Source organism: Narcine bancroftii, chromosome 5 (assembly GCF_036971445.1).
Source record: "Narcine bancroftii isolate sNarBan1 chromosome 5, sNarBan1.hap1, whole genome shotgun sequence".
Taxonomy (NCBI): domain Eukaryota; kingdom Metazoa; phylum Chordata; class Chondrichthyes; order Torpediniformes; family Narcinidae; genus Narcine; species Narcine bancroftii.
In genome coordinates, this window is record NC_091473.1 from 102,376,318 (window position 1) to 102,399,322 (window position 23,005).

At 37.8% G+C, this 23,005-nt stretch overlaps 1 long non-coding RNA gene across 1 annotated transcript; it reads right to left on the reverse strand.

Moving 5' to 3' along the window:
• Positions 1–478: 478 nt before the first annotated feature.
• LOC138762765 (uncharacterized) lies at positions 479–17,717 on the reverse strand. Its single transcript, XR_011357127.1, has 3 exons — positions 17,096–17,717; positions 13,625–13,709; positions 479–1,006 (listed from the first exon to the last, which is right to left on the reverse strand). It is a non-coding gene; the product is annotated as an uncharacterized lncRNA (long non-coding RNA).
• Positions 17,718–23,005: the final 5,288 nt, after the last annotated feature.

A 23,005-nucleotide genomic window follows, 5' to 3' on the forward strand; every position in this document is an offset into this window, starting at 1 on the left:
TCTATACTGACCATACATCGCTTGATTGCCTTAACATTTAAAAAAAAACAAATCGACCTGGATTATATAAACATATGATTCTGATCAGACTTAGGGTGATAATATTCACAAATTGTCTAGGTTTCCCTGAAAATTACAACTTAATTACTTCTCCTAGCCATCTTACCTTCCTGCAGCTATAAATTCCATTTACTACTACAGACATGAAATTCTTTAACTTTGTCTACCGTAAGGAAGGAACAAACTCACAACCCCTAGTTTATAAGACCAGTGCTCTAACCACTAAGCTATCAGAGCCTCTTGTTGGAGTCTTCACCACATGACAAATATTCAGTTATATTCTGTCAGTACTATTTTTGTATAATTCTGAAAAGATTGTATTGCATATTGTTACGAGTTCAGTGAACCCCATATAACATCAGCAATAGAAACACACCAAAGCAATGGTTCCTTAAACAAAATTAGTTTAATTCTCTGAGTATAGAACAACAAGATCAACACTAAGTTATTTACACAATCCATCCCCCAACCTAATTTAAGTGCAAGTGTGTGTGATGAGTTTTCAAGAAAGACCTTTTTACTGGCCAATCTTCCACTGTCCATGTTTTCAAGGCTAGTTTCCATTCATCTTCAATCCTGTGCACAGGATCAAACAGTCATTACATTCAAGCACACTTCAGTGCTTTACTTAGAATTACCAGGCAGGAAAGTTGTGGAGGGTTACAGAGAGATGGTTGTTGCTTGTTGGACATCCCAAACAGGAATGTCTTCCAGAAGAAACTAGTCTTCTTTCTAGGTCATCGGGGTCATCGGGGTCATCTTTACACAGGTCATCCTATACAACGGCATATAGAGTAGTTGGTGTCACCATCAATTACAATGATTTTCTCCAAAAATGATTTTTCTTTCTGATATTGTTCTCGATTATTTTAAAGTCAGTTTTTTTTTTAAATACTGCATTCTGCCTTGGCTTTATGTTTATCTGGCTAACTTTCTTCCAAATTTCCTGCAAGTCAAAATAAACAGAGTGAGAATGCTTTTGAGGTAGTACAAATCTGAAGCCACTTTACATATAAAAAAAAATTCCCTCTGAGAACTTAGTAGTAAATCGCTTGAATTACTATGGGAAGAATCTTAGATAAATGACAATGTCACAACATTTACTCTATCAGTTTGCTGGCCTGTAGGTATTTTGATAGCATTTCTTGTTTCAAAAAGATTAACTTGCAATAAAACCTCGCTTTAAAGTTCCAGAAAGGATGCCAAGACCAAAATAAAAATAAGTAATTAAATATTTTACAGAAGTTCTAATGAACTTTTTGAACTAAGTGCCATTTTCTTTTAAATAAAACCAGCACAATCAATCACTTTGAAGTACAAATAACCATTAAGAGTAAATTTGCTTTGATACAAAAATCATTTACAATCTCAGGAAGTTTCAAAACATGCTACATCCAATGAAATATTGTCAAAGTGTAGCCACTTGCAATTTAACAAATATAGTAACCATTTTGCATTTAGCATAGCGTACAACAATAGTAATGAAGTAATAACTGGATAATCTGTCTTAGTTGATTGTTGGCCTAAACAACAGGGAAAAGACTTTCACTGCAATGAATCATGTCACCAGATCTTTAATTCAAATGGCTTAATGATTTGGCCAAAAGATATAATTTATGACATCTGTATTTCAGTTATTTTATAAAAGTGAATCTTCAAGCTCAGAGGTAAGAGTGTTACCATACCTAGGACAACATCTAACTCATTTCATGAAAATCAATCAGCCAAAGAACATGAAATGAAGTAACTTAAAACTGCGTATATCAACATCGTGAAATGCAGTAATGATTACAAGATACACAAATACTCTAAGTTTGACCAAACAATTAAGTACAGTCAGTAAGTAAAATGTCACCATAAGTAGAATTGTTTCAAACACATTAATAGCATTTTGCTGGTAGAATTACAAAAAATAAATAAAGATATATGCAGGTTGTATAAGCAAACTGATATTATAAAATTGTCAGCCTGGTTCAGCTATTTGATGGTTGCCAGGTGCTTATCATTATGAAAGGAAGCTGTTTAACTCCTACATAATACTTTTCAAAGTCTGTTGTTTGCCTTATGTACACCAATCTTCATTTGTCCAAAGTTTTTGCCACTGACTGATATGTCTGCATTTTTCATATTGTGTCCTTATTTTGTTGATAGGCTTCCTGTGTGAACTAAAACAATGAACATGTGTCTCTGCGTCAAATTGAAAATCAAAGATATAAAAACATAGCAAAGGTTGAACAGTGAGCAGACTGAGAAACCAGATTTGAACTAGGTGAACAAATATACAAAATCAATGTTCACTACAATTGAACATCTGCACTCAGATCTAAAGATAAAACAAGTTCAGTGGTAGATATGAATACACTGAATATCTTATTGTCCATTATAAAATCCTTGGAAATTAACATAACTAGCATCCGCACTAGTTATGTTGATTATCTCATTACATATCCCTTACGTAATGCCATGCATCCTAGGAAGAGAGGATTTAGCACTAATATGACTATCATAAATTCTAAAGATCCATTTCTTTCAGGGATGCATCTCTTTAATTCAGAAGATGCAAGGGTGTCCAGCAACTCCTATGTTCATTGTATTTTTGCCATCTTCCCAGAAAAGGTAGAGGTGATTCTCCCGAAACCCCTTATCTGCTAATCAAGGTAGATACTTGCCCTGGGTAATCAGGTAAGGAGATTCAGAATTTGTTGACAACGAAAGAACACCACAATTCTAAGGCTGAATATTTGTGACTTGGAAGAGAATTTGTACATATTGGTGTTCCCATTTGCTTGAATCCTTCCAGCTTATAGAAGCTGCAGATTTCTCAAAGAAACAGAAATAGATCTTGTCGGTAAACCACACAGAAACCACTTTTTACCATTCTGAGATGAAACATCTGAAAGATGGACAGCTTGATGATTGAAATTGCACTCATTCATGAAAGTGGAAAGCATTTCACCCAATTCCCAACTTGTGGAAAAGTTCTAGAAGTGAAAAGGTGAGAAAGTGGCTGCAGAAAACCCATCTTCTGGCTTGTACGGAAGGTGGCTAGTTCACCTTCAGGGCAAAACTAAATGGGAGAGTTTTAGGGCAAATGCTAAGAGAGCATCTGAGGATTTCTTTGTGTGGTCAGAGAGTGAAATCTAGAACACTCCTCCTAAATGGGTGGAGTATACTGCCACAATAATTAACTGAGTGAACACTTCAATAGCCAATACATAGAAAGCTACAGATCAATTGCTAGTAAATTTCTTTCTTCTTTCTTCTTTCTTTGGCTTGGCTTCGCGGACGAAGATTTATGGAGGGGTAATGTCCACGTCAGCTGCAGGCTTGTTTGTGGCTGACAAGTCCGATGCGGGACAGGCAGACACGGTTGCAGCGGTTGCAAGGGAAAATTGGTTGGTTGGGGTTGGGTGTTAGGTTTTTACTCCTTTGACTTTTCTCAGTGAGGTGGGCTCTGCGGTCTTCTTCAAAGGAGGTTGCTGCCCGCCGAACTGTGAGGCGCCAAGATGCACGGTTTGAGGCGATATCAGCCCTCTGGCAGTGGTCAATGTGGCAGGCACCAAGAGATTTCTTTAGGCAGTCCTTGTACCTCTTCTTTGGTGCACCTCTGTCTCGGTAGCCAGTGGAGAGCTCGCCATATAACACGATCTTGGGAAGGCGATGGTCCTCCATTCTGGAGATGTGACCTACCCAACGCAGTTGGATCTTCAGCAGCGTGGATTTGATGCTGTCGGCCTCTGCCATCTCGAGTACTTCGATGTTGGAGATGAAGTTGTTCCAATGAATGTTGAGGATGGAGCGGAGACAATGCTGGTGGAAGCGTTCTAGGAGCCGTAGGTGATGCCGGTAGAGGACCCAAGATTCAGAGACGAACAGGAGTGTGGGTATGACAACGGCTCTGTATACGCTAATCTTTGTGAGGTTTTTCAGTTGGTTGGTTTTCCAGACTCTTTTGTGTAGTCTTCCAAAAGCGCTATTTGCCTTGGCGAGTCTGTTGTCTATCTCGTTGTCAATCCTTGCATCCAATGAAATGGTGCAGCCGAGATAGGTAAACTGGTTGACCGATTTGAGTTTTGTGTGCCCGATGGAGATGTAGGGGGGCTGGTTGTCATGGTGGGGAGCTGGCTGATGGAGGACCTCAGTTTTCGTCAGGCTGACTTCCAGGCCAAACATTTTGGCAGTTTCCGCAAAACAGGACATCAAGCGCTGAAGAGCTGGCTCTGAATGGGCAACTAAAGCGGCATCGTCTGCAAAGAGTAGTTCACGGACAAGTTGCTCTTGTGTCTTGGTGTGAGCTTGCAGGCGCCTCAGATTGAAGAGACTGCCATCCGTGCAGTACCGGATGTAAACAGCGTCTTCATTGTTGAGGTCTTTCATGGCTTGTTTTAGCATCATGCTGAAGAAGATTGAAAAGAGGGTTGGTGCGAGAACGCAGCCTTGCTTCACGCCATTGTTAATGGAGAAGGGTTCAGAGAGCTCATTGCTGTATCTGACCCGACCTTGTTGGTTTTCGTGCAGTTGGATAACCATGTTGAGGAACTTTGGGGGGCATCCGAGGCGCTCTAGTATTTGCCAAAGCCCTTTCCTGCTCACGGTATCGAAGGCTTTGGTGAGGTCAACAAAGGTGATGTAGAGTCCTTTGTTTTGTTCTCTGCACTTTTCTTGGAGCTGTCTGAGGGCAAAGACCATGTCAATAGTTCCTCTGTTTGCGTGAAAGCCACACTTTGATTCTGGGAGAACATTTTTGGCGACACTAGGTATTATCCTATTTAGGAGAATCCTAGCGAAGATTTTGCCTGCAATGGAGAGCAGCGTGATTCCCCTGTAGTTTGATCAGTCTGATTTCTTGCCTTTGTTTTTGTACAGGGTGATGATGATTGCATACATGGAGAGCTCGCCATAGAACACGATCTTGGGAAGGCGATGGTCCTCCATTCTGGAGACGTGACCTACCCAGCGCAGTTGGATCTTCAGCAGCGTGGATTCGATGCTGTCGGCCTCTGCCATCTCGAGTACTTCGATATTGGAGATGAAGTCACTCCAATGAATGTTGAGGATGGAGCGAAGACAATGCTGGTGGAAGCGTCCTAGGAGCTGTTGGTGATGTCGGTAAAGGACCCATGATTCGGAGCCGAACAGGAGTGTGGGTATGACAACGGCTCTGTATAAAAATAGAGCTAGTAAATAATATTAGCATAAATAGGTACTTGATGGGGAGCATGAACATGGTGGCCAGAGAGATTCTGTGATTGGATCTAGGCGCCTGCCTTGAGGAACTTCTGCCATGAAGTACTAAAGCAACAATCATTGTCCTTAGTGTTTTATATAACTTTAGTCATTGAAGAAATTTCTACCATTATACAGTATATGTAGATGCATTACTAACAGTGTTATTTTTCTAGCTACAAGTATAAATTTTCAGATTTATTGTCAGAATACGTAAATTACATCACATACAACCCTGAGATTCTTTTTGCTGGAGGCCAGGCAGAATGACCACTTCTTGGTAGTGAAAAAAATACTGTACACAACGTAAACAAGACCAGATTTATAAAAATATGGGCTTCATTAAAATATTACAGAATTTACTATGGTGAACACGAGACTTAAAATAAATTAAAAAGTAAAACAATGAGATTTCAAATGTAAATTGCCAAAAATGAACTAATGAACACATTAGAGCAGCAGTAGAAGTCGTAGACCTAGTGTAAGAGGCGACAGTTGGAGGGATAAGCAAAGCTATGGCTCACATGAGGAGGGAAATGGGCCAGGTCGCCTCTCTTCTGCTTTGAATAGGTGGTTCACAATTGTGTTGCCCACCTTCCACTCTCAAAGCATTTCTCTGCGGAAGGAGATTTATTCAAGCACAATTTTCTTCTGAGGATTGTGCTCCAAATCTGGGTTATTCTCAGAAAATAGCTCGATTACTTCCTCAATCATTGTGTTCCCTTCCCCCCCCCCCAAAAAAAATTGCTGTTGCTGAGGATTCTTCCAATTAGAATTTCAACGTCATTGGCCTCCACATGAACATTTGACACATGATTTTGAACAGCAATATCTCTTTTTTTTTAGCCAATTTTGACATTTGAGCTTAATATCTTTGAAGCACTCACTGTCTCTCAATCTGTCTTCGCTTCCCTCAACTCTGACCACCACTTTAATCAATGCTGACTGTTTTGCAAATAAGCTTTTATTGTTGTTTGCACGGTGCAGACCAAAGCCAAAAATTAATGTTGTGGCATGCTGATTGACAGGTAACACCCTTATTCCTTCATCTTTTGCCCCCAGTTCACATTGCTTGGACTATAGCAACATCACAAAAATGTTACTAAATTTTCCGTAGGCAAGTAACAATGTGAGCACCCCCCGCCCCCCATTAAGAGAGCAAGAATTTGTACGCTATTCTCATTGGCTAAGCACTTTACTTTCCACTGGTTGGGCAAATGTGAACAAAATAGCTGGGATTTGCAAACAAGCCGGACAGATTCAGAAAGCTTGTCAAATGTTGAGCTGTTATGTCAGTCTTATTCTTGTTTTGAGCAAACTTTTTATACTGATGCAGCACTCTGCAGGGCAGTGCAGAGTGCCAGTGTAATTATCCAAATATTATTATACCATACTCACATTGGACAGGTTATATCTGTGCAGTTATATCCAATGCAGTTGCAATGAAATATAGCTAGAGGTACAATAATTCTGTACAAATTTTCACTATTACACTTGGCAGATTGTCAAGCCCCTTAGTTGGAACATTTGTATTTTTCTTGATGTCACATACAATGAACTCACTTAACAGAAAGCTGATAACTGTGATTGTGAGGACCTAAATGCAAAGCCAACTTGAATCATCCACTCAGAACTTTGAACTGCAAATGCATAGGTACTGGGCAGGGTGAGGAAGATGCAGATGTTGGGTCACAATACAGTTCTGGTGCCCCACATTTCATACATATCTAATTTTGAATGGCCTGTCCACTAAAAAAAACACTCATCAATGTGAAGAGATTGGACAAGAACCTATCAGAAATTAATTACATTCTTGCTATTGTTACTTTATAAAAGACAGATTTGAAAGAGATAAACCATATATTTGAACACATAAAATTGCTGAAAAATATGTACTAACCCACTGTTATGATTACCAAAACCAATAATTACCTTCTTGCCACGAGGCTCCCTATTTGGACTTGATTGCAACCATGGATGTGATCGAGTTCCAATACAGCATGATGTGAATCATTTCCAAAGTAATTCTATATTAACTTTTTTCAGTATTTTTAAACTTTCTATTCATATAACTGTTAATGCAGGGACACATTTATTTCAGGATGCAAAGCTATTTCACCAAAAAGTAGAAAAACAATTTAGATTTTTTTTGCCAAAAATAACATTTGGGACACAAGCGTTACATGCTTGAGGGCTAAAAAAAAAAATATCTAAATTAGTGGTTTTCAATGCTCCACATTGAGGCTTTATCTTCATTCAGGGTCTGTCCCAGCCAAACCAATATGATTGATTGCTATGGCTAGTCATCAATCCCATTGTCATCACTGAAACCAGCCCCCCCACCCCCGAACAGTAAAGGGCAAAGCTAGATGGACCCTGGAACTAACAATTCCAATGTTCAAATGAAAACAATGCAATGATTTAACCACTGTTTCCAATCATTATGGAGAGCTCTTTACTCCATCAATCAAGAACATTAGCATGTCATGGCAGTTTCTCATTAATTTCTCAAGGGCCAATACAGCTATGTCCAAACAAAACAATTTACAATGTTTACCTTCTGTTTACCACTAATTTTCCCTTTACTATTTTTAAACTTTTTGTTTGATTTACTTTTCATGCTATTTTTCGTTCATAATTTTTACCTTTTATTTATTTGGTTTGGGTTAGACAAATATTTTACAGTTTCCAGCAGTGACATTGGTATTGCTGTGTCATTAACAGATCAAGGTCGTAGAAATTTCCAAAGTAGGTACAATGCAATGTCAACAGTCAGTAAACATTATTTATAGTAATTGTACTATTTTTTGGCTTTTCTTCTATTCCCTGAGAGCATCATTTTGAAACTTGCATTGTGTTATGTCATCCATTGCAAGACATGTATAAATTGTTCATTCCATAAGTACTTTTGTCCCCAATCAGTTCATCTTCTAGATCCAGCGGTTTTTAAACTGCTCCCCTGAACTCACATTCCACCTTAACCAATCCCTATGCCATAAGAGCTCTATGATTGGTAAGGGATTGCTTAAGGTGGGATGCGACTCAGAAGGGAAGGTTGAAAATCACTGGTTTAGACCCAATTGTTATGGAAATATTTTGCTTGAGAAAAATTGTCATTGGCCCATTTCCTTTGGAGCTATGAAACCATGCACATAATGAGTAAATTAGGCACAATTAAAACAGTGGTTTTTAAAGCTTTTTCTTTCCACTCACAACCACCTAAAGCAATCCCTTACTAATCACAGAGCATTTATGACATAGGGATTGATTAAAGTAGAATATGAGTTCAGGGGAGCAGTTTGAAAATCACTGATCTAGATAGATCTAAATATGATAGTCAACTGAAAGGACAGATTCATGGAAAATTCTCAACAGCTTTTGTTAACAAATATACAACATTCAAATCCAAACTAAAATAATTTTGGACTTGCATCAAACATCTTATAAAAAACTTATCCAAGTTTTGCCTCATGAAAAATAAACTCTAACGATTATAAAATACACTTTATAACTAAGTTGTTGAAAAGGTCTTTTCCTAATGTTGAAACCAGATTTCAAAGAGCTTGATGCAAATTCCAAAGTAAGCTATGTTTTAGTTGAAATATTCAGCTAAATGAAGGCTAAGAGATGGAGCAGCCATCGTTTATGGTCAGTCTGACCAAAGTGTTGCAGGCCTGTTTTTTTTTAAGTGAGTTACTTTGGGCATTGGAACTGGGCACAAAAACACTCAGATTTCACAGCAACATTTTTACAGATGCAGAAGCACCAGAGTCCAAGCCATAAACAGAGTTAATGGTCACTACTAAGAACCAGAACAATGGATTGTTTACCCAAGAAAAAGACGTCTGTTCAGAGAGAAGTTATCTGATTATTGAGTCATTTTTTTTAGGAAATTGAAACTGAAACAAGTATTGATCAAGCAAGTGATCTAAAAACACAGAAATGAAATAACTTTGTGTGAAAAGGGCACTTCTGTTGTTTTTCCTTGTCAGGGGAAAACAATGATCTACTGTGACCATTATAATGATCCTGTTTGATTGACCCATATCTGGGTAAAGAGAACTAGATCATTCTTGCATTTGGATTGTGACCATTCAAATGGTCATTTTGTCTGACCCTTGCCGTGGTTTTTGACAGCATCGTGGAAGTCACAAATTTGTTTCCCCTATGCAAGGAACACGGGAGTTGTGACAAATCATTCGTATGAAAGAACATTTCCCTGGAAGCAACTTGACAAGGATTTGTGATTTTTGAGCAATTTGATGACAGTGTCTCACCTACTTCATAACTATTTTTGAACACCAGTTTAAAAGTTTTGGATTTCAATAGATGATTTCTAGGAATGAAGTTTTGAAACTGACTTTACAGAATTGTGCCTAAGCTGTAACGGTTTGGGTAATCCACGCAAACACTATATTTGTGCATAGTTGGGGTTTAGATTAGATTTAAGTAAGATACTAATTAATAGTAATTATTAACAAAATATTGTTTTAAAAATAACCTTGTCTTGGTGAATTTCTATTGCTGCTGGTCTATAATGTAATGAAAGTCAGCAAAAAAAAGATACAAAGTACTACTTGCCCCACATTGACTGACAACCGATCTTGTCCAACAGTTATTTTCACAAAAGCACCAAATTAGCCAATTTGGTTACATCCTGCTTTATTTAGTGGACATGTTCACTGAGAAAGCATGGGTGTAAGATAACCCAATAGGTGACAAATTTTACAGAACCACAGACAATGAAATGCTGGAGGAACTCAGCAGGTCACATTGGATTTATGGACAGAAATGGTCAGTGAATGTTTCAGGACTGGACCCTTTATGAAGACAAAAGGGAAGTGTGATTCTCCCTCTCTATCACACTGAGAGATATAGATAGATTGGTAAATATAAGAGAGAGACACACACACACACACAAAATATAAAATATATGCATGGGTGTATATGGTGAGACAGAGCATTTAGAGGTGGCTTGGGAGGAATTGCTAGAGCAGCTTGCACACACACATTTTAAAACACAGAGTATTTACAGGACTTTTGCAGAATGCTTTTTGCAAGAGGCAACAATGTATCGACATACAGGTTGCCTGGGAGAGCATGTGATCTTTGCAGGCAGGCCAGAACAGTTTTGCTCTCAGAGAGGGAGGGACACAGAAATCAGTCCCAGAAGGACAAGCTGGCAAATTTTGGAAGGCTGCCTGGTCAAAGGAGAAGACTGGCGGTGTGAAAGGTGACCTGAAAGAAAGAGGATCATCTGGAGAGCCCTGACGGGGGCAAGTTTCGTCAGCATGACTGATTGGAAAGGAATCAGGTGTGAATGTCCTGGAACAGAAGGAATCTCTCTCTCTGAAAACCAACAAAAACCAACAAGAACCCTCCTGAGTGGTAAACCCCTGAGTGGTAAACCCCAAAGCCTGGTGAAATTTGTTAATGCTAACTTCTGTGCACAGTACAAGAATTGCCTACAACCAGTGAGATTGGACTGTAATCCAAAGAACTTTTCCAATCTTAAATATACAACTTAAACCTGCAAGTTTCGCACACAGAAGCAATACTCCCATAACTTAGTTGAGCTCAAACTTGGAACGGAATAAAATATCTTGAAGAAAAAGGAGGTTTAGAGTGTGTGGCAAGAATATTCAGGGAGTGATAAAGATGCACACAAGGATTCCATGTCCTTCCATCTCATATTGGAAATCTCTTTTTACACAATGGAATAATAGGAATTAGATTCAGCCCTTTCCAATAATTTATCATGAACTGGGATCATTTGTAAAATTTAAATTGTTTTTGTAGTAGAATCTGTGAATTTTGGTATTTAGTAATCCATTTAAAAATATTTCATGATGAACTACCCTAAGATTTTTTTCATTAAAATTGTTTTTTTTTATAAATTAAATTTTAATTGAAGAACATTTTGGAAATTGCCCAGAATATAAAATCATTGTGTTTGCTAGGCTAAAGGCTAAGTTAATATGGCAAGATCTTTATTTTTGCTAGATGCAATAAAGCCAATCCTAAAAGAGTTATTTTTGGAGCATGGTGCCAAAATACATATTGTATTCAGCAGCTTGACTTCGAATTATGTGCTGCTGGATCAGTCCATTAGCTTTAAAATGGTGAAGCAGTACTGTTAATATTTTGGATTGTGTGGAGACACTGTCGTACACGTGAGCAGAACTTTGGTTGTCCTTGGTCTTTACCTCACCTTCCACTCCTCCTGAGACCTCATTCATTGCAGTAATGGAGAATTCAAACTGTTCAGCCACTACAAATGCGTCGGGCCTTTGTAGATATTTTTAACCTTAATCATAGCATCTACAGACTTTCATGTCTCACTTTGGCAATTTTATCACTTCATCGTTATTGAATGAAGATCTACTGGCACCAATGCCTGAAGAGGGCGCACAAAATCAGTGAACCGGTGCGGACTTGAAAGGCCAACATGGCCTGTTTCCGCTTCGTAAATAGTTATATGGTTATATGGTTATTACACTCACCTGCGCTTAGTATTAGAGAGGGGATTAAGTGGGTTAGGTAGGTTAAGTAATAAGTTAAAGTTTAATTCTGTTTTCTTGTTCAATTATAATTAAAAACTACTTCTGTTTAAGTAACCCTGTGTTGTGGTGCATTTCTATTGCTGCTGGTGTTTGGGGTCCAATAGATATATATGTGGGTGTGTGTGTGTAGTTGGTGCTTTCATTCATAACTAATGTGGAGAAAGCCAGGATAGTGGTTACTGAGTAAAATATCCCTAGAGACAGAATTTTACAACACTGAAGACAACCATTTAGCCATCTTGCCATACACTAGATCTTGGAAAGAAATTTCTATTTAAGCCCAAAACACTTTTTCCATAACCCTGAAGTATGACCCTTTAATTCTAGGCCAATTACCTTTTGCAAATTGCTCTGGAACCTGGTGTCATTACAATTTCAGGATCCTAAAAACTCAAGACTTTTAAGAACCTTCAACCCCCCCCCCCAAAGACATTAATTTTTTTTCCTTATTTACTAGGTGACCGCAAAGTACCTTTGTGGCTCTGGGATGCTATGAGAGTAACTTAACCACTGCATCACTATTGTGCCCTCTGATCACTGCAGCCACCTTGCAGATGCTACTGTGTTCTATCCAGTCAATGTTAGAATGTCTTAGTCAATACCTAATTCACATCTTCAGCTTCTCAAACAGATTTGAAGAAGGTCCAGGCCTTGGTACAGCCATGACCTCTGTTCTAATAAAGATGATTTTCTGAGCACTCTCAGAACAACTGAGTAAAACAAACAGTGGCATAAAACTATAGAATGGCACTGTGGGGAGAAAATTTCATCCTCACAGTAATTCTTGTGAACAGAATGTGAGTGCCCTCTGCTGTTTCATCTAAGACTTGCTTAGCTGTTGGCTATTTAAAAGCAAGAGACCACTTTTGTGCATTGGCATGTGATACTTCCAAATCCTATTATTTAAAATAATACATAATTAAAAGATATTCTGCCCACACCAGTAACTAACTAAATAAGCCCTTTTTGGTGATAATTTATATTTCCTCCCTGACGTTTTCTCCTCACTGACAATCAACACCAACGCATATTAAGAATGCATGCTCAGCCGACTACTCCACTCTCTCTACACCCAAGATTCGAGGTAAGCACAATTCAAATATCAGCTACAAATCTGCCAATGGCACCAGGATTGCCAGCAGAATCACAGATGGCAATAAGGAAGACTGCAGGAGTCAGATAGGTCAACTAGTTGAGTTGTGTCATAACAACAAACTTGCATTTAACATGAGCAAAACTAAGGAACTGATTGTGGACTTTAGGAAGGGGAAACCAGGAGAACACAAATGAGTCCTCATCAAGAAAGGGCAAAGAACTTCAAATTCCTGGGTGCCAACATCTCTAAAGATCAGTCCGAGGACCTTTGTCAATGCAATCATGAAGGTGGTTTTCCAGGGAGTGAGGGGTTTGAGGAGATCTGGTATGTCACCAAAGACACTTGCAAATTTTTATAGGTCTACAGTAGAGAGCATTCTGACTGGTTGTATCACTGCCTAGTATAGAGGTGTCAAGGCACAGGACAGGAAGAGGCTATAGAGTTGTGAACATGGTCAAAGCCATCATGGGCATTAGTCTCCACTCCATAAAGGACATCAACAAGAGATTAGATCTCAAGAAAGCAGCTATTATCCTCACCACTCAGGTCATGTCCTCTGTTCATTGTGACTGTCAGGAAGGAGGTACAGGAGCCCGAAGACACCCACCCAATGGTACAAAAACAGCTTCTTCCCTTCTGTCATCATATTTCTGAATGGTCAATGAACCACAGATACTACCTTATTTTTTTCCTCTTTTGCACGAATTGATTTATCTGGCACCTATGGGAATGACCGAGTCTCTCTCTTCATATGCCTAATACACCTGCATTAAGAACACACATTTAAAAGATAAAAGACAAGGCAACATGTAATTTGAATTTAAAAATCAGTATTGAATGTTTTAAATATGTAAAGTTCATTTTAATCAAGTAATTCCTGATTAAATTCAAGCCCGGTCACTGTCTTGTTGCGCTAGCCACTGAGCTAACTGTGCCGCTGCCATAATTAACCCCCTCAAAATTAAGTGGTCTTGTACACTGGGTTTAAAATCCAAACTTTGACAACAAAGTCTCAACAACGCAGCCATCATCCCCCTCCCTATCCTATCCCACAGGCCCTGAATCAAGTGTCCCTGCCAGGCCCTAAGTGCACTCTACCACTTTCTTTGCACTGACAATCCGACTCACTTCCACACAAGTGCGCTGGTTAGGCCCTCTGCTCACCTTCCTTGCGCTGACAATCCAGCTCACCTCCACGCAAGAGATGACAATTAAAACAATGAGGGCTCATTGAGGGGTGTTGCAATTTCAGTGGGGAAAACCTGCATGTGTCCAATGAAGTTTCAATGTTCCCCTGCGGGGACCATCCACCCAGTCTTATTTATTTGAATTTACTTATTAACTTGTTCCCTCGTTTTTTTTCCACCAATTGTTTGAATTTCTGGTTGATTAAATTCCAGATAATGGGGATCCTGCTGTATTTTTTGAAAAATTTAATCTATATCAATTTTTGCACCTGTGATGCTGCCACAAAACAATGAATTTTGTGGCACTTTCATGAAAATAAATTCTGATTTTGATTTAAAAGACAGCCTACTGTTAGGTCCTCACAGTTGGAATATGAGGTGGGGCGAGTGGCTAGTGATTAATTGGTGAGTACATGTGTTTGACTGCTTAAAAATGGAATTTGTGGGAGTGAGTAATTGGGTAATTGAGTTAATTGGCAGGGACCAATAAAGGAGGTGTAGCTGAAGTAGTGGCCCTGTGTGTGAGTGGCCTAGTGAAGGAGTTGAGCTGAATGCTTTGGTGAGCTGAGAAAGAGTGAGCTTGCTTACCACCAGAAAGGCAAGGCAAGGCCAGGTGAGGTAGATTAAATCCTTTAATTAAATTTAAATAATGGAGTCTGCTAGGGGAGTGGATTGCTCTGGTTGCAGGATGTGGGAAATCTGGGGCAGCGTACTTGTCCCTTTTGACTATACCTGTATATAGTGCATTCAGCTGCAACTCCTTACAACCAGAGTTAGGCAACAGGATTTGGATGAACTACAAGATAGAGGTAGTTGCAGAGATGTGGTCACTCCAAAAATTCAGGAGGCAGATAGCTGGGTGACTGTCAGGAAGGGGAAGATACAGACAGTGCAGAGTATCCCTGTGGCCATTCCAATCAAAAACAGGTATACTGTTGGTGGAGACAACCGACCAGGGATAAGTCAAGGTGGACATGCCTCTGGTGTAGAGGCTGTATCCCAACACCACCCTGCCTCAGAAGGGAAGGGAAGGGGAGGGGGGAGAAGAGGAGAGCGATGGTGATTGGGGGTTCATTGGTTTGATGTGGATAGGGGATTCTGTGAATGAGATTGAGGCTCCTAGATGGTATGTTGTCTCCCAGGTGCTAGGGTCCAGGAGGTCTGATAGAGTTCTTAGAATTCTAGAGGATGAGTAGCCAGATGTTGTGTTCCATGTGGGGACCAATGACAAAGGAGTAGCAATGGGGTCTTGAAGAGGGAATAGAGGGAGTTAGGGAGGAATTTTTTTTTAAAAAAGAGAGTACGAACAGGAAGTTGTGGCAGATAAATGCATAGCTGAAGAGTTTGGCAGGGGGTCAGATTTGTGGATCATTGGTATCTCTTTTGGGGAAGATCTAACCTCTACAAAAAGAATGGGCTGAACTGGAGGGGGACCAATATCCTGGCAGGCAGGTTTGCTAGAGCTGTTGGGGAGGGTTTAAATTAGATTGGTTGAAGGGTGGTAATCAGAATCTGAGTGCAGAGATCGGTTAGAAGGAAACCAGAGCATTATGGTTGAGAAATTGAGGAAAATGGAAAAAAGTCAAAAATGTGCAGCAAAGACAAAAAGGACAGGCAGGTGAAAAGACAATTTCCAGTAGAATTGAAATACAGAAATCAGTTAGTGGTCTAAGGGTACTGTACCTAACTGTTTAGAGCATTAGGAATAAAGAAGATGACCTTGTTGTACAGCTACAAATTGTAAGATATGACATTATGGCCATCACTGAGACATGGCTTAATGATGGATGTGATTGAGAGCTAAATGTCCAAGTGTACAGGAAAGATAGGCAGGTAGGTAGGGAGGATGGTGTGGCCTTGATGGTCAGCAATGATATTAAATATCTCGAAAGAAGGGACACAAGGTCAGAAATGGTAGAATCCTTACTGGTTGAGTTAAGAAATGACAAGGGTAAAAGTACCCTATTAGCAGTTATAGACAGGCCCCAAACAGCAGCCAGGAAGTGGACTACGAGTTACAGCTAGAGATAGAAAAAGCCTGTTAGAAGGAGAATGTCAAAATAATTATGGGGGATTTTATAACATGAAATGGGATTGGGAAAGGTAAGAAGGTACTGGATCTCAAGAGATCAGTAGAAGGCTTATGGGATGGCTTTTTTTAAAGCAGCTTGTTGATAAGCCCACCAAGGGATCAGTGGTTTTGGATTGGGTGATGTGTAATGAACCTGAGGTAATTGGAGAATTAAAGGTAATGGAGCCCTTGGGAGTAGTGGTCATAACATGAGAGTTCAATTTCATGTTTGAAAAGGAAAAGCTGATATCAGGTGTGTCAATATTTCAGTGGAACAAAAGAAATTACAGTCGTATGAGAGAGGAACTGGCCCAAGTTGACTAGAAAAGTGAGCTGGAGGTGGGGAGGGGAAATGACAGCAGAATTGGATGATATTTCTGCAAGACATAGGTGCAGGATAGATATATTCCACAAAAAAGTGAAATTATGAATGGAAAAATTGCACAAATGTGGCTAAAAGAGGTTACGGCTAAAATAAGAGCAGACAAGGAAACAAATTGGTGGAAAAACAGGACTGGGAAACTTCAAAACTTAGTCGTTAGGAAAGAAAATATGAATTATGAAAGGAAGTTGGCAAATAACATACAAAAGGATACCAAGTCTTTAAACAAAAAAAGTGAAAAAAGACATGGGTAGATATGGGACCAATTGGAAAATTATGTTGGAGAAATAATGGGGTTGGGGGGGTGTGGCAACATGGCATAGGGTGAAGACGTTGGAACTCGTCTCTCCTCAACTGGATAGTTTAAAACCAAATTTAATAAACATCTGAAAATTTCAAGGAAAAAGTGTTTATGACATGAGAATGAAAGTGGTGAGAAGAGGGAAAGTTAAACAATCAAAAAAATTTCATTTTAAAGTACTAGAAAAAAAATGAAGACTCTGGGCCTACTGATGATTTGAAGCCTCAACATCGATTTCAAATGGATCCGAGCCTCAGCTCACTTCTCCAGCCAGGTTGAATGTAGCGGCGGCGTCCTCTGTGCGTGTAGTGACACAAGATGGTGCCATCGTGACCTCCATAGCATTGCTCTGGGAGTTGTGTGGTGGCGCTGCGTTGAGCACCTCGGGTAGCGTGGCCAAGTGCGGGGGGGGGGGGTCAGGGGACACTATATTGAGCACGCTAGTGTGCAGTGATGCTGCATGCTGAAGTGATTTCTCTGGAAACTTGCTCTTGCGCTGCCGCTGCTGCCGGGATGTGGGCTGCAGTGCACATGCGTGAGTCTCTTGAGCGAGCCAAGGCTGTGGGGGGACCCATTCACCATTGCACTGAAAATGTCAGCTCGACATGGAAAGGTGTCCAGACCTGCAGTCAGGTCGCTAGGGAGGTCAACCTAATACAAGAAGTGGAAGAAGGAATAGATTATTATTTGGAGGAAGAAGATAGCAAACTTTTAATGGCTGCTGCTAAAGTGGAAGGTACGCCTACAACTTTCAAATTACCTTCACCATATAAATTCCCTAGTAGTATAAATCCCCTAGACAATGTCTGGCCCTGATGTGATGATTATGTTGAAAACAATAACTAAGCAAAATGAAAGTATGATGGAATATACGACTTTCAGTTTTCAGAATGTTGATGTGCAATTTGCTGACATTAGTCTCAGAATAAATGATATGTCTTGGGAAATTGCTTTAATGAAGTTGGACATTAATAAATGCTTGACAGCTGTTGATGTGGTTGAAGATGGAATGAAGAATGTTGAAGATAGAGTTGATCAAGTTGAAGAAGCTGTTGCTGGATGGCAAATGGAGAAGATATTTTTTGCAGAAGATGGATTTAATGGAAAATTAGTTGTCGCAATAATATTAAAATAGTAGGGCTACCAGAGGGGTTTGAGGGAACCAATCCTAGTGTTTTTAAAGTTTGGATTGTTGAAGTTTGGGGTCCAGAATATTTTCCTGAAGGTTTGGAATTGGAGAGAGCTCATTTATTTGTTAAGGAAAAAAAAACCTTTACCAGGTCAACCACCATGGTCAGTTCTGGTTAGATGTCTTGGGTCTCAGGATCAAGAGATTATTTTACGTGCAGCAATTTTGCAAGCTCTTGTGAATCAAGGCTCAATGATGGTACAGAATAATAAGGTCTGTTTTTATGCTGATTTGAGTCAGGAGGTCGTTTTGAGATGGAAGGAGTTTAATGCTGCTAAAGTGGTACTGTGCAAGAAGGGTTAAAAATCTACCTTTTGGTATCCAGCAATTTTGAAGGTGTTTTATGGGCAGTATCAGTCAGTTTTTTGAAAGAGCACAAGACACATTAACTTTTGCTAATTCTTTGCCAGATTCCAAGTTGACTCAAGATCTTTCTACTAAACTGCAGGTGACCATAAAGCTAGAAACTGACAGGAAAGTAGAAAACTGGCATCTGAACAATTGGTTGACCTGCAGGTGGAACTTCCAGTCACATCTGAACCTTGATTGTACTATGTATTCAGTTGTTGACCTATCTGGTTGAGGAGAGGATGACAACCCAATTGAATCTGAAGTTGTCTGCCACTTGGTATTAACCACACCTGATTAATAGAGGGGAAGTACTGCTTCTGCAGTTTTTTTGGGGTGGGAGGTTTCCTTTGAAGTTTTAGTGTTAGAAAGGAGCCATATTTAGTATAAGGGTTGACTTTGTTGGGAGCCACCCTATAAAATGTAATGAATAATTTAAATTGTGTGACTCTTAATGTTAAAGGGTTAAACCATCCAATAAAGCAGAAGCGTGTTTTGGATTATATTAAGAAGTTGAAGGCGGATATTTAATTTTTGCAGGAAACCCATTTGACAGAGAAAGAACATTTGAAATTGAAGAGGGATTGGGTAGGGCATGTGATTGCTTCTTTTAATTCAAAAGCTGGGGGATGGGTTGCAATTTTGGTAAATTAAAAAAAAAAGTGCCTTTTGTTTTAGATTCTTTTTCTGCTAATGCTGGAAGAGTGTTGACTGTTGATTGTAAAATTTTCTCTGAAACTTGGACATTAATGAATGTATATGCACCAAATGAAGATGAAGTATTTGTTACTGATTTTTTTAAAGTTTCAATCAATCAAATGAAAATTTCTTGGTTGGGGGAGACTTCAATTGCTGTTTAGATCCATTGTTGGATAAATCTCTGAAAACTGAAAAGAACTAAAATGGCAAAAGAATACTTGAGATGATGAGAGATCTGAATTTGGTTGAGATCTGGAGGAAGTCGAATCCTACTGAGAAAGATTTTTCTTTTTATTTGGCTTGTCATAATTTTTCTAGAATTGATCTATTTTTGATTTAGCACAATTACAAGGTTGATTTATTCATGCTGTATATAAAAGTAATTATTGTCTGATCATTCTTTATTATTAGCTGCATGCTCAGTTACTGAGGTAACTGAGACTGCTTATCATTGGAGATTTAATGAAATGTTGTTAAAGTTATGATTTTAAGTTTATAAGAGATCAAATTATCATTTATTTACAAATGAATGAAGGTTTAGTACAGTAAATTTGTTTTATGGGATGCTTTGAAAGCATATTTGAGGGGTCAGATTATCAGTTGTACTACTAAGATTAAAAAGCAATATTAGACAGGCAAAATTTGGAAAAGAAAATTGAAGGGTTAGAGAAGAAATTTCAGAAGAATTCTACTGAAGATGACAAGATACAATTATCTAAATTAAAGTTGTTATAATACTTTGCAAACTTATAAATATGAAAAAATGATTTTGTGATCTAAAACATTATGAACTGGGGAAAGTGCATAAAGTTTTAGCATGGCAATTGAAAACTGAACAAGTATCGAACGATTAATGCAATTACAAAGAATTCAGATTACATAAACAAGAAGAAATGAATGAGGATTTTAAAAAATTTTATCAGTTTTTAAAAAATCTATTAGAGGGTATTCAAGAAACTGATCAGATTGATTCCTTTTTATCTAATTTAAATTTTTCATTGAGTGAAATTGATATTAAAGATTTGGATGGTTTATTTACTGAATTAGAGATAAAGGAAGCATTGCAGTTGATGCCTGGTGGAAAATCCCCAGGAGAGGATGGGTTTACAACAGTTTTATTATTTGTTATATATTATATAGAGAAGTATTGAAACAAGCAACTGAAACTGGTTTGTTTCCAGAATCTTTTAAGGGCATTGATTACTGTTATACCAAAGAAAGATAGAGATCCTTTAAAAGTGGCTTCATATAGACCAATATCTGTTAAATGTGGATTAGAAGATTATGGCAAATGTATTAGCTAATAGGCTAGCAATTATTTTGCCAAAATTGGTGCATGTTGATCAAGTAGGTTTTATTAGAGGTAGATATTCTGCAGATGTTAAATTTCATTAGTAAATTTTGCAAAACAATCAATCAATGATGGTATCATTAGATGTGAAAAAAGTGTTTGATCAAGTTGAATGGAATTTTTTTGCTTAAAGTATTAGAAAATTTTAATTTCGGTTTATTGGTTGGGTTAAAGCCTTGTATACTATTCTCACAGCAAGAATGATGACAAATGGTCAGATTTCAAGAGCCTTTTATTAGTCTCGTTCAACTAGACAGGATTGTCCTCTTTGGCATTGTTTGCTATGGTAATGGAGCCTTTGGCCCAAGCTATATGGCAGGATTTTAGTATTAAGGGAATTACAGTAGGAGAACAGGAATATAAAATTTGTTTGCAGATGTGTTGATATACTTAATGTATTCTAAGGATTCGTTTAAAATCTTTGGAAAATGTGTTAAATAGATATGGAATGCTATCAGGATATAAAGTTAATTGGGAAAAAGTGAGATTATCTATATCTGATGATTATTACAGAGAATAGGCAAATTTCTAGTTTTAAATGGTCTAGTAAAGTTAAATATTTGGGAGTTGTGAATAGAGAATATCAAGATTTATATAATTTAAACTATATACTGTTATTGAATTAGATTAAAGCTTATTTATGTAGCTGGAAAGATTTACCATTGACTTAAATTGGGAGAGTGAACTGTATTAAGATGAATATTTATCTCCGAATACAATGTCTTTTTCAATCTATACAGAGTGTAATACTAAAGATTTTTGGGAAATAAATAAAGTAATTTGGTTATTTTTGTGGAAAGGTAAATTATCAAGGGTTTCTATGCAAAAATTAACTTGGTGTTATAAATTAGGTGGTTTAAAATTACCACATTTTCAAAATTGTGAAGCAGCACAATTGAAATTTATTAATTGGTTATTTGATATTGAGCCACTGCCTAGATGGGCAAAAATTGAGATGGATCAGATTTTTGAAAATTAGTCATTTTATTTATAAATGGAATACTTTATTGTTACAAACATATAAATTACCTCTGCTCTGACATATAATGAATATTTGGAACAAGCAAAATCAATCTATAGGTTCTAAAGGAAAAATATCTATAAAATCACCGATTATCAAAATAAATTTCTTTATATAATTCCTATTTGAAAGATTGGGAAATGAACGGAATCAGTATGGTGCAGGATTGTTTTGAGGCAGGAAGATTTTCTACATTTAATAAATTATGGGAGAAGTTTGGTATTTCGCCAAATTCTTTATTTCCTTATCAAGTTCTGAATTTTTTTACAAATAAATTTTGGATGGGATTTGGTTTTGCCAGGTCAAATGAAGTTTGAGTTATTAATTGAAGATAAAGGTGAAAAGGTGTTTATTTCAGTTATGTATAGGTTGTTACAGGAGAAAATGGATATAGTTGATGTATATAAAATGAAGGAGAAATGGGAGAAAGATTTAGACATTGTTTTGTCTTGGTAAAAATGGTCAAATATGTGTACTGATAGTGTTACAAAATTACTTAATGTAAGGTATAATGGTCAATTATAATTTTATACATCAATTGTATTTAACTCCTGAGAAATTGAAGAAATATAGATTTAGTTTGATTTGTGTTTTAGACATGGGGAACAGATAGGTAACTTTATGCATTCAGTTTAGTCATGTGGAAAAGTTGAACCTTTTTGGGAGAAAGTTGTAAAGTTTTTGAGATTTGTTAAAAATCGATTTATAATTGGATCCAATGATGTGTTTATTGAGTTATATGAATCTATTAAATGCAAGGTTACAGGTGAATAAACCATATTTAGCTTTTGTACGATAAGGGTTAGCAGTAGTGAAAATGTATAGGCGTTGCATGGAAAAATTGTGTGGAATTGAGTGTACAAAGAAGGCATAATGGATTACAATCATGTCTATTTGGAAAAAATGACCAATAATTTGCAAAATTTTTTTGTTAAAATGAGTTTATATTTAGAATGTATGGCTATAGATCTTAAGTAAATGATTTGTAGAGTTGGCACACAAAACAGTATTTAATACACATCTATTTTTGTGTGTTTAAAGCTCCAGGGAAGGGGGTGGGGGGGAAATACTTCAGTTTAATTTAGTTAAGGGGAGGGATATTTTGTATTTTATCATTAATTTTATGAAACAGTTAAATAACATTTTCAAAAAATTTAGAAATAATGGGTAACAAAAGATGGCAGAGGAACTAAATAAATATTTTGCATCAGTCTTCGCTGAGGAAGACGATAGCAATGTACTTGATGGAGATCTTGGGGAATAGAATTAAGAATTACTAGAGAGCATGCTTAGTAAGCTGAATGGACCAGATGGGATGCACCCACAGGTTCTGAAGGACATGGTTTTAGAGATTGTGGAGGCATTGGAAATGATTTTCCAGAAATCAATATCCTCTGGCATGATTCCAGAGGATTGGAAGGTCAGAAATGTAGATCTGATATTCAAGAAAGGAGGTAGAAAAAAATTATAGGCCTATTAATCTAATGTTAGTAGTTGGAAATTTATTGGAG